Source organism: Lepidochelys olivacea (assembly GCF_965140295.1).
Source record: "Lepidochelys olivacea isolate rLepOli2 genome assembly, chromosome: 1".
In the NCBI taxonomy this organism is placed as follows: domain Eukaryota; kingdom Metazoa; phylum Chordata; order Testudines; family Cheloniidae; genus Lepidochelys; species Lepidochelys olivacea.
In genome coordinates this window covers 268,101,039-268,116,872 of record NC_140411.1, presented here as the reverse complement: position 1 = coordinate 268,116,872, position 15,834 = coordinate 268,101,039, and the positions used below count along the sequence as shown (strand labels likewise).

The window sequence follows — 15,834 nt, the reverse complement described above, 5'->3', positions numbered from 1 at the left end:
CATCTACTGTGGTGACAACCTCGATATGGATTTGGCCTGTATGGCAACCTTTGGTTCTTATTCCGCACTCAGAGATACAGCTAAAAAATGAAAGAGAATGGTGAACACCTCCACTTTCTACTCTGAAAGTTGAATTTGTGAATTATCAGTCTTCTACTATACTCAAGATGCTGCTGCTATGAATACTGCAACAAATCCTTGTTATGAACTGGGGCCTCGGATGCCTTAATTCACTATTAAAAACAATGTTACTGTTTTATTATTACTGATGCATATAAAATATAAATAGTATATATCCATTGTTTTACCAATATAAGGCATTCTGCAGAATGGCTTTTAAATAATACCTTATAAAAGTGAGTATGAGTGCACTTAACACCACCATTTTCTGTCATATATTTTTAAAAGGTTGTGAACCTTAATTTTTAGATATGAAAAACTTTGTCAAAATGTATCAACCAATGAACAAATTTTTGCAATATAAAATGTTTGTCTGCCTCTTGCGAAATCACCTCATTGGCAGATACATTTTGTCAGTGTCTAAACTGAATTGTATTATGGCATAATGCAGAAAATACTAATAAAATACTCTAATTTAACAGCATATTATTTTAGTACCAAGTGAAACATGAAGACCAAGAATTGGCATGCATGTCAAAGCCACCCAAAGTAGCGTTAGCATACCTGCAGCAATAGTTTTGAATTTTATTTTTTAGAAAACATGGCATGTGTTTGTATCAGCAAGATTATCCATCTCCTCCTACACCTTTGTATTATAAGCACCCCTTCCTTCTGCTTGCTGGTGTAACACTTATTTGGCTTCATTTAAATGCTAAAGAGGCATAGTACAGCTCTCTCATTTAAAATACGTGCAAAACTGTGAAACAACTGACAAGCAGAAAACAATTCTTAAAGGGAATAAAGGATGTCTGCTGCAGTTTCCACGGTATGCATCCGATGAAGTGAGCTGTAGCTCACGAAAGCTCATGCTCAAATAAATTGGTTAGTCTCTAAGGTGCCACAAGTACTCCTTTTCTTATTACACAAACTACACTTTAAAATTTCCATGGAATTATTTTTCCAAAACGAACACCAAGAAGCCATACACCAAAAACTGGCTGAATTTCTTTTTCACACCGATCACTTTAAATTATGGCAGGGGAGAGGGTAATTTTTCCTCTGGACCAGTCATGATGATTTCTACCATTTTACACACCCTCTTGAGCCTATGTGCTAGGAGAGAAACCCTCAGAACATGGCCTTTGTATGTGCACGGGCAGTCACTTGTACACGTAACTATTTGTTTACTATTATTTATGTACACAACTGACAATATGTCCATGTAGAAAGCCTGCCCTGAATGGACATTGAGGGTGCACATACAAATGCTATCATTCAGATGCACAATAACCATATGCAAAAAGTTGCATGGACAAAAATAGAAGCTGGACTGTATCCCTTTTTGAAAATTTTGTCCTAGACATTTCTCCCACGGAGCCATGCTCACACATTCCCCCTAATTCCTCCGCCTCTGTCCCCCAAAGGGGAGGTTCCATGGCACATAGGAACCCCTGCAAATTGTACTGCAACTTGAGGCCGTATTACTCCTTTGAGCGGATTCTGCACTGGTTTCTGGGGGAATGTACGTGTGCGTACACAAAGGGGTGGGAAAAATATGCAAGGACTTTTCTGCCTTCCTTAAATGCCTGCACATATGTGTCTGTGTTTGGCTAGCAGCAGCACTAGCCACTACCCAAAATTGGCAGAGAGGGGTAGGATAAGGGCCGTCTCAAATATTTCTTGGATGTGCAACATCATAGTAAGTGAGCAATTAGTCATTAAGATTTGCAAAGCGTTGTTCATATAGTCTACTCCAAGTTTAAAACCAAGGCAAGTTTCATTTTTCAAGCAAAATGTAGAAAGCATATTGTGTGTTATGCATCCCCAGTGCTGTGGGGAAGGTGGACTGGTAGATGATGGGAGATAAAATTACAAAGCCTCTGAGAATATAGTGAGAGGAAAGGCATTTTCTTTTCTTTGTAAAGGTACCATAAGTTTTATAATTCCCCAAGAATAAAATATTCCATGGCTGCATCGGTAGAAGACTAGTTAGGAAAGCCACAACTTGCAGATTTCAAGATTACAATTACTGTAACAGTATTTGGGTAGTTGTAGAGTTAAACAAAATCTCATACGTAAGCCAGTCTTTTTAAAAGAAAGAAATGCAAGGAAGATAATAGCATAGTTTTAAAGCTGCTTTGCACCACAAGGATGACACAAATTGGGCCAAGAATCTGGTCCATGTATTTGTTTACTGAGAAATATAATCTAGAATTAAATGGGAAACATTTATTATCATCATTTTAACTTTGATCAAAATTGCATGGCTAAATCTCTGTGCACCAAACTGAAAAGTTATCCAAATACTCCCAGTTTATTATGCACTGAATGAACACTTAAGACTCAAATCATTTTTGCTAGGTTAGTAGTATTAAATTTTTCATGCATTTTAAAGTGGGGTAATAGTTAGAAAAGTAATTCAATAGGTCAGACATTTCATTAACTCAAACATTAAGGACAAAATCCTGCTGGCAGAAGGAAATGTTTTTCTCCCCATTGCCTGTGGAAATCTGTGCATGAGCAAGGCAATGCATCTTGCTGAAACACTGCTTGTTGGCCTCCCCCTTGGAGCTGAGTATTATAGATCTGGTGTAGAAGGGATATAGGAGATCTACAAGCCTGATTTACATGGTTAGCATTCAACTCACAGTTAATACCTTATCTGGGGCGAGGTTTATGCCTGTGTTCTAGGTCCATGCTTTCTTGTTTCTTCTGGCAAATATAGGCCCTGCTTTTAAATGAATTAATCTATCATATGAGTGTATACAGACTATCATGTTAACAGAGACTAACATTACCTGAAGCATATCTACATTAGCAACACAAGATTTTTTTCAAAAAATGATATATATCTAGATGGCAGAATTAATTTTTTTTAGAATTTCAACAGATAATATCAATGCTTATATTTAAGCGTTTTACATTTTTATCTATTTAAAAATCTTCACAGTTGTGCAAATTATGGATTTTAAGCTTTTTTATTTTTAATAAATTTAAACTAAACAGTTTTGGAAAATTATGGAGGGGGCCAGACAATAATTAATTATTTAATGACAGCAGACGTTGAGATTCAAAAAGTTAAAGCTTTGTAACTGTTAAAACTCAAACTGTCAACATCACCTGTCAAATATTCAAAGTAAATGCTCTCCAGTAGCATTATTCTTACTTTGTTTATCTATAAATTATGATTGTTATCAATGAAAATATTTTTGTTGGTTTGTGTGTGTACAGTGAAATCGATGTTTACGGACATTTTCTGATAAAACTCTAATTCTTCCAAGCCTATATGCATACAGATAGCTCAGAGATCATATGTACACTTTGTTGCAGGACCCGCTGTCAAGTCATGCTTCATGTCACCAAGGGGGAAATCCCTGTCCCAGTGACACCAACTGCAAAACACCTCTTGATTGCAGCAGGGCCAGGATTTCACCCAAGCGTTTGGGTTCCAAAAGAAATGGAATTTGTACTGCATCACAGAAAGGGACACATTCAAAATGTGGTTCTACTATGAAAACTGATTATGGCACTGTCTTACTCAGCAGAACTGCTCTATGCATATATTCAGTCTCAGATTTGTTTACATTAGTGACTAAAGAAGATTGAATTTTTATTGTGTTATCATGCCAGAGGCAACATAGCTACATGAGAGTGATGCAGATCAGAGTTGCCAAGTCTCTTGATTTTATTGTGACTCTTTTTTATAGTGACTCTTTTCTCGAAAACCCAAATTTTGGAATCTGGAGATTGCATGAGAATTTTAGTTCTGAGGTGAAAAAATAAAGGAAGTTTTTAGCCCCCCTAGTTACAGGGAAAAGCTTAAAAAATGTGAAACAAGTTAGTTCTAAAGGCTTGGACTAGAAGGCAAATAAAAAGAATTTATCATTTATTATTTCAAAAAAACCTCTTGATTTTTCAATACTGTACAGTTTTGCCAATCCCAAGCATTCAAAAACTTGAGCTAGGCACCATTTATTAAATAAATAAACGCTGAATTCTCTTTATTTGAATTCTTGTTTTTGAGTCTTTATATTACACTTGCATCATATTTTCAAGCTGTTCTCTGCAACCATGAGGGCTAGAAGCCTCTTTCTTCCCCAGCCCTCATGAAACTGAACTTCTCACATAATCCCATTGCTCCAGGAGTTGGGGCTTTTAGTAAAAATACCAAATATTACCAGGCTGACAATAAAATTGTGAGATTTGGGAATACATTGAAATGTGAGTGTAGTCTATCCTTTTTACATAATCACTTTTCAGTACTATTGCTTCTCAATGACCTCCAGGTCAAGTTTGTTAAATTTACAAGTAAAATGGTGTTCCTCATGATCAGCCTGCAAATGCAACACAGGATCTGAAAAGTAAGTTATGTTCTTTCTGGCTCTTACATCACTGGCAATAATAAAGATTCCGCAGATCAAATTTACAATGGGGTTGCTCAAGTATAAGTGAATGCACAATTTGACCCTTTGGTTGTTCCATCATTAACTGTTCTGTTGAGGCAAAAGCCATTGTGATAGTTCCATCAGACTATTTCACGCCACAAGCTAATTGTTGCGCAGCAAAGGTAAGAGTTACTATAAAGTACACATATAGGACAGGTTTCAGAGTAACAGCCGTGTTAGTCTGTATTCGCAAAAAGAAAAGGAGTACTTGTGGCACCTTAGAGACTAACCAATTTATTTGAGCATAAGCTTTCATGGGCTACAGCTCACTTCATCGGATGCATACTGTGGAAAGTTTAGAAGATCTTATTATATACACACAAAGCATGAAAAAAATACCTCCTCCCACCCCACTCTCCTGCTGGTAATAGCTTATCTAAAGTGACCACTCTCCTTACAATGTGTATGATAATCAAGGTGGGCCATTTCCAACACAAATCCAGGTTTTCTCACCCCCCCAACACCCCCCCCACAAACTCACTCTCCTGCTGGTAATAGCTTATCCAAAGTGACCACTCTCCTTACATTGTGTATGATAATCAAGGTGGGCCATTTCCAGCACAAATCCAGGGTTTAACAAGAACGTCTGGGGGGGGGGTAGGAAAAAACAAGGGGAAATAGGCTACCTTGCATAATGACTAAGCCACTCCCAGTCTCTATTCAAGCCTAAGTTAATTGTATCCAATTTGCAAATGAATTCCAATTCAGCAGTTTCTCGCTGGAGTCTGGATTTGAAGTTTTTTTGTTGTAAAATAGCGACTTTCATGTCTGTAATTGCGTGACCAGAGAGATTGAAGTGTTCTCCGACTGGTTTATGAATGTTATAATTCCTGACATCTGATTTGTGTCCATTTATTCTTTTACGTAGAGACTGTCCAGTTTGACCAATGTACATGGCAGAGGGGCATTGCTGGCACATGATGGCGTATATCACATTGGTGGATGTGCAGGTGAACGAGCCTCTGATAGTGTGGCTGATGTTATTAGGCCCTGTGATGGTGTCCCCTGAACAGATATGTGGGCACAGTTGGCAACGGGCTTTGTTGCAAGGATAGGTTCCTGGGTTAGTGGTCTATTACCAGCAGGAGAGTGGGGTGGGAGGGGGTATTTTTTTCATGCTTTGTGTGTATATAATAAGATCTTCTAAACTTTCCACAGTATGCATCCGATGAAGTGAGCTGTAGCTCACGAAAGCTTATGCTCAAATAAATTGGTTAGTCTCTAAGGTGCCACAAGTACTCCTTTTCTTTTTACATATAGGACAGCATACTGTAATTCATGTATGTCATTCATAGTCCTGTATATTAAATGACATACATGCCACATTTACCAAACATGTGACATAAAACTGATATTGTGGATGGAGTTAGGTGGTTCTCGTTCTCTCTCTCTCACTCACACACAAACACGATATTTGAGATTAAATGGTCACTAGCTCTATTTTAAGGGATAATGGGAAGATATTTGACTGTGTGCTCCTTTTTGCTGAAAGGAAGTTTTTTTGTCCAATCTCTTTATTTTAGTCATTTCCTGTATTGCATTTGGCCTTGTACGTAATGCAAATAAATGACATTTATATTCCTTTTTGACTATACTGTGTAAGGGAGATTACTATAGAGATGACAGTGATGGAAATTACTGTGCCCCTCGGTCCAAGTGGTTAGCCAGAAATGTACATAGGGCCCATTTCCCTGAACATAGTAGGAACAAACAACAGGGGGCCATTTTCTTGCTTACAATTTGTAAGTCTGATTTTCCAGTGCTTTGTTATTATTTGTATTAGTATAGTGCCTAGGAGCCCGATCTATGTACCAGGACTCCATTTTGCTAGGGGCCATACACGTACAGAAAAAAGAAGACGGTTCTTGCCCCAAAGAGCGTACAATCTAAGTACAAGACAAGAGACAACAGATGGATACAGAGACATGGGAGTATAAGGAAACAGTGAGACAGCACTAGTGATGTGGATAATGGAGTGAAGAGTATGCTTATAAAATGTGCAGATGACACCAAGCTGGGAGGGCACTTTGGAGGGCAGGATTAGAATTCAAAACAACCTTGACAATTGGAGATTTAGTCTGAAATCAACAAAATGAAATTAAATAATGACAAGTGCCAAGAATTTCACCTAGGAAGGAAAAATCAAATCCACAACTACAAAGTGAGGGAATGCTGGTTAGTTGGTACCATTGCTGAAAGGATCTGGGGGGTTATAGTGCATCACCAATTGAATGGAAGTGAACAATGTGATGCAGTTGCAAAAAAGGCCAATATAATTCTGGGTGTATTAACAGACATGGGAGGTAACTGTCCCACTCTACTTGGCACTGGTGAAGCCTCAGCGTGAGTACTTTGTCTAGTTCTGGGCACTACACTTTAGGAAAGATGCGGACAAATTGGAGAGAGAATCCAGAGGAGAGCAACAAAATGGTAAAAGGTTTAGAAAACCTGACCTATGAAGAAAGGTTAAAAAAACTGGACATGTTTAGTCTTGAGACAAGTAGATTGAGGATGGACCTGATAACAGTCTGCAAATTTGTTAAGGGCTATTAAAAAGATGACGGTCATCAATTGTTTTCCCTGTCCACTGAAGTTAGGGCAAGAAGTAATGGACTTAATTTGCATCAAGGGAAATTTAGATTAGATATTAGGAAAAACTTTCTAACTATAAGGGTGATAAACTCCAGTAGGCTTCCAAGGAAGCTTGTGGAATCTCTATCATTGTAGCGTTTTAAGAACAGGCTGGACAAAGACCTGTAAGGGATAATCTAGGTTTACTTGGTCCTACTTCAGCACAAGGGGTTGGACTTGACCTTTCAGCCCTACATTTCTACAATTTTATGATTATCAATCAGCAAGATAGGCAATAATCTCAGCACATCAGTAGCCTAACCACTCCCAAGTTTTTTGTAGGCCTCATAGCCATGGAGAGTTTTAAGGAATGACTTGAAGGAAGTTAATGAGATAACTTTTGTATGGGAGCAAGATATGGACCTCATACTCTCATCCTAGGAAAAGCGGCTCAACAGCTTTCATATGCGTTGCCCTGATTGAATCTTTGGAATATGCTGGAGGGAGAGAGTCACCAACGCTGCAGTGCTCAAGCGGGCCAGCATACCCAGCATGCAAACACTCCCCAAATAGAGATGCCTCCATTGGCTTGGGCATGTGTGCAAAATGAAGGATGGGTGCACCCCAAAGGACATCCTCTACGGCGAATTGGTATCTGGAAAAAGACCCAAAGGGCGCCCAAAATTGCATTTCTTGGATGTGTGCAAGACTCCAAGGAAATGGACATGGATGTGGACAACTGGGGAGATCATACTCAAGACCACAGAGTTTGGAAACAAGAGCTAAACAAAGGTCTCCGGAGTTACAAGAGGAAGCAGTTCAGCTTAGCAGAGGAGAAAAGAGCTCGCAGAAGGCAGAGCCCAATAGGTCGAAACATCACTTTTAAATGAGAGAGACAATCTCTGCTGTACCTGTCACAAGTGGGTCTCTTCAGCCACAGCTGCAGCTACCATAAAACCAATGGAGTAAATTCATTATCTCCCCTGGGCGCATACCCATGGTCTCTCGAGACTGAAGGATGCCTACTACTATTTATAGGGAGCATCTCCCAAATGTGAAGGGAAGCATGGGAGAAGACGCAAAGGTCCTTGCTTGAAAATTTAGCAAGTGGGTGATGGAGGCTAGCCTCATGGGATGATCAAAGGTACGAGGCAACATTTCAGTGGTGAATGACAGATGATAGGTAGGGTGGGGATAGATTGAGAAGTAACTTGTAAGTGATGACAAGTAGCTTATGTTTGATGCAATAAAGGAGAGAGAGTTGTAGAAGTGGAAGAGATGGTGAGTTGAAGAGAGGGAGAAGATCTTATATTTTTGTCAATTTCTCTTGGAAGAAGTCAGCAAGATCCTGTGCCAAGAAAGCAATGGAGTCACAAGAGCTTCAGGAGTGAGTCCAAAGGCGGTGAAAAAGTGACAGCGATGGCAGGTATGGGAGTCAATTAATCTGGACATTTAGAGTTGCTTAGTTAGGAAGATGGCAAAGCTGAAGGAAGAGAGAACAATTTTGTAATGGAAGACATCAGCCTGGTCACAGGATTTTCACCAGAGTTGATCTGCAGCATATGAACAGCAGCACAGGGAGTGGATGTTAAGGGTGAGCCAGGGCTGAGGGCTGGCAGGGCAGACCTCGTGATGAGAAAGTGGGGCAAGAGCTGGGTGACCAGACGTCCTGATATTAGAAGATTTGTCCTGCGTCCTGACCTTACATCGGTCAGGACGCCCTTTGTCCCGATATCGGGACCATCCGGACCCGCAGTCACGGCACTGCCACTCACCGCCTCCTGGGGCAGTTCCCGGTACCCGCCCGCCGACAGGAGCGCTGCGTGCTGCAAGGGCGGGGCTTGCAGGCACCGGGAGCGGGCAGAGAGTCCTCCGCCCACCCCCCACAACCCTAGGAGCCAGAGGGACCTGCCTGCTGGATGCTTCCCGGGATGGGAGCTGTCCCAGGTAAGCACCGCCGGGACTCCCCACCTCGCCCCCTGGCAGGTCCCTCTGGCTCTTAGGGTGGCGGGGGCTCTGCATGCTGCCAGCGCCTGCAAGCCCCGCTCTGCGGCTCCAGCCGCTTCCATTGGTGCTTTTCCCGGCCAATGGGTGCCACGGACCTTGTGCTTGTGGCGGGCGCAGCACCTGGAGAGTCTGGAGACTCCCCTCGCAGCTCTCATCCTAGGAGCCAGAGATCTCCCAGCAGGGCTGGTGAGTGCAGCCAGGGAAGGGGGCAGGAGTGTGATGGCGAGTGTCTGGGAGGTGTGTGGAGGGTGCTGGGAAGTGGGAGAGGTTTGTGTGTTTTGGGGTGCTAGGCAGCGAGGGCCTGTTGGGGGGTGCTGGGCAGTGGAGGAGATCTGTGTGTGTCAGGGCACTGGGCAGTGGAGGTCTGTGTGGGGCATTGTGCAGTTGTGGTGGTGGGGCTGTGGGGAAGGGCCCTGGGAGGGAGGAAGGAAGGGAAGGGAAATCTGTGTGTATTGGGAAAGTAGCGAGTGGGGGGTTCTGTGTGGGGTGCTGGGCAGCTGTGGTGGGGCTGTGGGCAGGGGGGTGCTGGGCAGGGGTGTGTGTGCATCTGTGGTGGAAGAGTTGTGGGGGGGCTCTGGGCATAGTGGACCCAGGGGTCGCTGGGCAGGGGAGTGGTATGGTGCAGCATGGGCCCACCCCCATGGGCCCCCTCTCATGGCTCCACGCGGGGCTGTGCACCTGTGTCTCTTCCCCGCCCGCTCGCCCAATGTGTCCTGATATTCCACTCTTGCGATCTGGTCACCCTAGGCAAAAGAATCAATGGTGGAGAAGAATGAAGAAAATCAACAACCGTATCAACGGAAGAAAGGGGATAGAGGGCTGAGACAAGACAAGGCATCAATGTTGATGGATTGGAAGTCATGGAAAGAGTGAGTGACAGGGAGCTGGGGAGCAGGGGACTGATGGGTGATACTGAAAGAGACCAGGTGATGGTCGGAGCGAGGGGAACTCAGCCAAAGAAAGATCAGAGAGACAGCAGTGTTTGGTGAAGAACAAATGAAATGAATGGCTCTTTTGGTGAGTGGTCGAATTGAACCAGGGCTGCAGGTTGAATGAAGAGGTGAGGGTGAGGAAATGGGCAGAGGGTAGATACAAGCAACCTGGAGGGAGAGAGGAGAGAAGAGAAGGATATAATGCCATTCACAAAAGGAGAAAGAATGGGAAGGGGGAGGAGGGAGTACTCTGCCCAGAACAAGCTCTCTCCAGGCTTCTTCCCAGGACTACACTCTCACACGGTTTCCCTTGATGTCTGCTCACTTTCTGGTTCCTTTCAAAAATTGAGGCAGACAGCTATAACCAAATCAATGCCCGAGCCCCAGTGTTTGCCATCAGTTTCCAGAGAAACCCCTCAGACAACATGGCTCAGCTTCTACTCAGGCCTTGCCTTGCTGGTCAGTGCCTTGAGTGGAAAATCAGGGAGGAGACCTGTGAAAGCAGCATCAGCATCAGGAAGGAGCTATCACTAGGGCCCTACCAAATTCATGGCCATGAAAAAACACATCACGGACCGTGAAATCTGGTCTCCCCCAGTGAAATCTGGTCTTTTGTGTGCTTTTACCGTATATTATACAGATTTCATGGGGGAAACCAGCATTTCTCAAATTGGGGGTCCTGATCCAAAAGGGAGTTGCGGGGAGGGGGTCACAAGGTTATTTTAGAGGGGGTCGTGGTATTGCCACCCTTTCTTCTGCAGTGACTTCAGAGCTGGGCGGCTGGAGAGCAGTGGCAGTTGGCTGGGTGCCCAACTCTGAAGGCAGCGCCCCGCCAGCAGCAGCACAGACGTATGGGTAGTGATACCCATACCATACCATATCATACCGTACTATGTCATCCTTACATCTGCGCAGCTGCTGGCAACAGCTCTGCCTTCAGAGCAGGGCTCCCGGGCTGCAGCCACTGCTCTCTAGCTGCCCAGCTCTGAAGGCATCACCGCTGCCAGCAGCAGCGCAGAAGTAAGGGGAGCAGTACCACAACCCCCCCTACAATAACCTTGCACTCCCTGTCTCAACTCCTTTTCGGATCAGGACCCCTACAATTCTAGCAGCGTGAAATTTCTGATTTAAATAGCTGAAATCACAAAATTTACGATTTTAATGACCAGGATCTAGGACCGTGAAATTGACCAAAATGGACCGTGAATTTGGTAGGGCCCTAACACTAAACAGAGGGGCATTAAACAAAGCCTGAATGAAGTGTGGCTAGCCATGCACACAAGCTTCAGTGAGGTCTGTGACTGCCCTTAGATCAAAGGCATGCTTTTAGGCAGCCACCAACACCCTCCAGCATTATTTTCATTATTGGATCCCATGTTCCCCTCCAGTTACACTGGTGAGGTGACCAAAACAGGGAGGGACCCTGGGTGACAGGGAGATATGCACCTTTGAGGTATGTTTCTCCTTTCTCTGGAGCCCACCCTGTTGGAACCGATACTGGGTGACAGCCATTACATGAAGCAGCATCTCACGACTCACAACAGCAGGGACATAGTAGCATAAAATAATGAGGTCACTGTCATTATCTTTACCTGCTTTCCACTGTACATTATGAGCTCTTGTCCCTTCCCGGTCTGAACTGTGAATACTAGTGTGTTGCTGGGGCAAAAGCAAGCAGGGAGACCATGGTGGTATAGATCCTGAGAAGAAAAATGCTCCCATGTCAGAAGGGAACCAGGGTATTCAGGCAGCAACCCAAACCCCTTCATGGATGGCCCAAGATCTTTAAGATGTTCCCCACAGAGTTTGGGATATCCACAGATTTGGAGTGCAAAACTACTTCCCATTCTGTGGGGAGAAGGGAGGCAAACAAGCACTCCAACTGAATCATCTATAGAAAACCCTGAACCTGTCAGAGCTTTCCTGTGTAGGGGATGATATAACCTCTTCCTCTTAGCCATCACAAAATATGTGCTTGAATATATTTTTTTCCCAGTCAGTGTTAACATCTGTGTTTGAAACTACTTCCAAACATTACTCATGCTCTTCCTAATTCACGAGATAAATGAGAGTGGGGCTGAGCAAAGAGATTTAAGAATAAGAAAATTATGAGATGATGTTTTATTTCACAGCAGGCTAAAAAATAATTAAAGAAAAGTGAAGAGCAAAAGATGACATGTTCTTTTAACTTTGCTTTCACAACATTAATACAACACAGAACCACTCTGATGGGCTGCTGCATGCGTCCATTCTATGCCCATTATCCAGCTTCTTCGAAAAATGGAATACAAACCTACACCTTTTATCTTCCTCCAGCAGCACAGAGTCTTTGTACCTGGGTAGCTTATGGAAGGTAAAATGGGAATTTAGGTCAGTGAGAACAGTCCAAGTTTAGGGGGTCTATTCTCTTCTCAATGCCTGAATATATATTGCAATATTCACAGAAATTATGCAAAGGCCTTAAAAAGGTGAGTTGTCTCTTAAACAGGGAGAGCAGACTCACATGAAAAGAGCCCACACATGAAATCAACAGAGGAAGAGGAGGAAAAACAGTGAAAAACTAAATTTATCTGGGTTAAAAGAATACCACCAGTGGAATGACATGCAGAGACACAGAATATACTATTGTGCAGCCAGTTTCCTTGGATCTGTGCAATTTGTGAATCTGATAACCATGCCATGAATACTCCTTTGGCTCTTCCACAACCTCCAAGATGCTTCCATAGAGGCGACTGCCAAGGAGAATGGGACTAGGAAATTGTGGCAGCTGCTTTTCAGCCTTTTGACTCCCCTGCAGCCAGAAGAATTACTTTTCATAATCACTAATAAACTTTGATCACTACATTATTTTACATGCAATCTAGTTTTGTACCCTGATTTTCCTGTGACAATTATCTCACATCCCCACATGAGATCACACAGATCACATTCTCACTTCTTTTGTTTAAATGCACATACTTTATGCACAGGACCAGACCCTCTTGTGCAGAGCGGCTACTTTGTGCTACAATACTGGTAGAATCTGGCTGTGGACACAGTATATCTAGGTGCAGGGGTAGAGGGTGGGAGATAAGAAGTTTTACACTTTTTTTTTAAAACACAGAAGGGGAACTGAGGCACAGATAGATTAAGGGATTTGCCCAAGGTCACACAGAAAGTCTTCGACATAGCCCGGAATTGAATCCAGATTTCCTGGGTCCTAATCCAATGCCCTAAATCACAAGACCATGCTGGCCCTACACACAAGTCCCAGAATCAAGGACAATGCAAAGCAGAGCTTTATGAAACTTCGTACTCCCACCCCAACCCGCACTGTATGCAGTTTGGCCAGACACTCCAGGATCTGCCCCACAACGTTCACTGTCTGCCGTAAATAATATAAACTATATGCTTTGTATTCTTATTCTGCTCTTTGTTTTCATAAACTAAACATGATCCTTGTGGGAAAAAAATCAGCGCATTCTCCCTCAGGAAACAACTCTACTTTTGGAGGGAAAAGTTGGTGCTTTGCTGGCTGACATCTAAAACGGCCAGCTTTTTGATCACAAATGCCAAAACAGAAGAGTGACATTCTACAGAGGTACACTTTTTACCAGAGAGAGAAGTGTAATCTTTATACTGAATACAAAAAATGATAAGTATTAATTCCTAAGTGTATTACCTAAAATAGCGGATTACATTTACCAGATAGAGAAAAGTGAGGAGAAGATGATTTAAGATTGAATGAACTATAGGGTCACCTAAAGCACAGCTACTTACCTGTATTGTAACTCTTGTTCTTCGAGAGGTGATGCGGACGCATGTTCCACGTAGGTAGGTAGGTGTGTGTGTGTTTGTGTTTGTGTCCCCATCCAATGCACTGGAGCCAGAGAATTTTGTCTAGCAATACCTGTTGGGATGGCACTTGCGCCTCATGGCTGTAGCTCCTCCCCTGGCTATATGAGGCGGCATCACCTCAACCCCCCTCAGTTTCTTCACACCGAATATCAGGGCTATAGACTCCGATGCGGAGGGGATGGAGGGTGGGTTGTGGAATACACGTCTGCATCACATCTCTGAGAGCAACAGTTGCAATACAGAAAAGTAGCTGTTTTTTCCTTCTTTGAGTAGGTGGAGCCACGTATTCCACGTAGATGATTCACAAGAAGTATTCGCAGGAAGTGAGGCTCAGAATCTATTTAAACAAGGATTGCAGAACTGCTTTCCCAAGTTTGCATCTGCTCTGGATGCTGTGGTAATGGCATAATGGTTCATAAATGCATGGACAGATGACAAGCAAATGGCAGCCCTGCAAATGTCCAATATTGAAACGTCACTTAAAAATGCCATCAATGTAGAATGAGCTCGTACTCTTTGAGGGGGCGTAGTCAGAGCTATTTCATATGTTAGACAGTTAGACTGCCTGTCCCTTCATTCGGTCTGCATATGACACAGACAGACAAGGTGAAGCACGAAAAGATTTAGTACTCTCCAGGTAAAAGGCTAGACATAGCTTGACATCCAACATGTAAAGATGCTGCTCCTCTGGGGCAGAATGTGGTTTAGGAAAGAACACAGGTAAATGCACTGCCTGGTTCAAATGAAATTGAGAAACCACTTCGGATAAAAGTTAGGGTGCAGCTGTAAGGTCACTTTATCTTTGGAGGATTGCGTGTAAGGAAGCTCTGCCATCAAAGCCTGCAACTCATACACTCTCCTCAAGGATGTTATTACCACCTCTGTCTGCAGGTTTTTTTGACACAAAAGAGAAAAAGAAGATGCCAAAGGCTTAAATGGAGGTCCCATCAGAGCTGCTAAAATCTTAAGGACTCACAAAGGAACTGGTTCTCTCATGGGAGGGTGAAGATGAAGGAGTCCTTTCAAGAACCTTGTTACCATGGTATTCGAAAATACCGACCTCCCTTGGCTGGGCAGATTAAATGCTGAAATAGCTGCCAGATGCACCCTCAATGAAATAAGAACAAGACCTAATGACTGAAGATGTAACAAGTACTCCATGACATCTTGGATATAGACATCTTTGGTTTAACTCCATGGGCCAAATGACCTCATCGAAAAATGCTTCCATTTGGCCAAATGGGAAGCCCTCAACCAGAATGGCCTATTATTGAGTAGAATGTGTCAAACAGCCTTTGAACATTGCTCTTCCTCCTCATTTAACCATGGAGCATCCACACAGTGAAATGTAGAGGGCTGAGCCGCAGGATGCAAAAAGCTGACCATGAGGCTGAATCAGGAGGTTGGGATGAAGGGACAAAATCAATAATGCAAGAAGATCAGAGAATGAACTTTGCCTCGGCCATGCTGAAGCAATGAGGATGACCAAGGCACACTCCAATCTCAGTTTGACAATGACCAGTGGGATGTTCGGAATCGGAAGGAAAGCATACTGGAACACCGATTCCCAACTCAGGTGAAAGGCACTAGTCAGGGAGCCTGGACTCACACCCCCCTCAAGAGCAAATCAGATGGCATTTTTTGTAGTCTCTTATGAGCAACAGGTCAATCACCAGCATGCCCCAAGCTGCAAAGATGGATCACAGAGTACTAGGCTTCAGAGATCACTTGTAACTCAAAGATAAATTCCTGCTGAGGTGACCCACGAGTAGATTCTGAGCCGCAGGTAAGGGTTTGGCCACTGGAGTAATGCTCTTCCTGATGCAAAACCACCAGAGCATTCTGACACAGATCACTTGAGGGTGATCGCCTTCTAACACAGAACACTTGAGGGTGTTCCCCCTTGTCTGTTCATATAATAC

At 43.3% G+C, this 15,834-nt stretch overlaps 1 protein-coding gene across 9 annotated transcripts in view; it reads right to left on the bottom strand.

Annotated features, from left to right (window-relative positions):
• The window catches only part of ANKS1B (ankyrin repeat and sterile alpha motif domain containing 1B), a 754,152-nt gene that overhangs the window by 95,161 nt on the left and 643,157 nt on the right, over window positions 1-15,834 (bottom strand). The gene's annotated exons all lie outside the window — the stretch shown is intronic.